This window comes from Plasmopara halstedii, assembly GCF_900000015.1.
Source record: "Plasmopara halstedii genome assembly, contig: Scaffold_3120, whole genome shotgun sequence".
NCBI classification, from domain to species: Eukaryota; Oomycota; class Peronosporomycetes; order Peronosporales; family Peronosporaceae; genus Plasmopara; species Plasmopara halstedii.
This window is the reverse complement of record NW_020190023.1, coordinates 1,450,755-1,451,312: the sequence shown is the minus strand read 5'-3', so window position 1 is coordinate 1,451,312 and position 558 is coordinate 1,450,755.

Sequence of the window (558 nt, the reverse complement as noted above, 5' to 3'; positions counted from 1 at the left end):
ATGGAAGGTGCGAAATGACACATAGTCGATCAATTATTACTTTGGTGGAACCATCGATTACCTGTAGGTGCAAGATTGTGTGCTGGGGATTACTTGGGTGGATTTGTACTTTATGGAAGTCGTAGTCATTTGGACTCTGGCTAATAGAAAGATTATAGGTAGATGATCTTATTGACGATCGCCAGTATGTCCAGTACGACCACTGCGCATGTACCAGTTTTGTACCAGTACAACACTGGTATAATACCGGTTTGGTATCTTATGTATATTGTGTGGTACTCACTGACTGGCTACAGTAAATCAGGAAGCTGGTATAGTGAGTCTAGTATATAAAACGAGTGGCTTAGAGGTAGCAACTAGTTTGTGAACTAAGGACCATAATATATTTACTTCCGAATTTCCATTCTACCCAACAAGTGTCTTCGCTCCGTTTCGACTCCTGCTATTCTTCACTCCGCGCTCAAAGTGTAACAGGTTATGAGCCCAAGTACCATGTCCTCCGCACAAGACGTCTCGGCCAAAGTATCCATCGACAAGTTCAACGGCGACAATTACGCC